Below are 250 nucleotides of genomic sequence, written 5' to 3'. Positions count from 1 at the left end.
TCAAACCATGGTATACCTCGAATTGTTTGGTTTCCTTATCGAACAAAAAGCGATGTGATTTCAAATATTATTTAAAAACATAAAAAAACTGAGTGTGTGTAAAACTGGCAAAGGGGGGGGGGAGGCTAACGGGTACGATGTTGCAATCAATAAATTCTTACGTTATTGATTCTTGACCGTCTGGATATATACGTTATTGTCGCAGTTTGATCTTCGGAAAGAACTAGGTTAGCTTTACATAGTTACATTT

The sequence above is a fragment of the Penaeus monodon genome, chromosome 29 (assembly GCF_015228065.2).
Source record: "Penaeus monodon isolate SGIC_2016 chromosome 29, NSTDA_Pmon_1, whole genome shotgun sequence".
NCBI lineage: Eukaryota > Metazoa > Arthropoda > Malacostraca > Decapoda > Penaeidae > Penaeus > Penaeus monodon.
Note: the sequence above shows the minus strand (reverse complement) of the source record.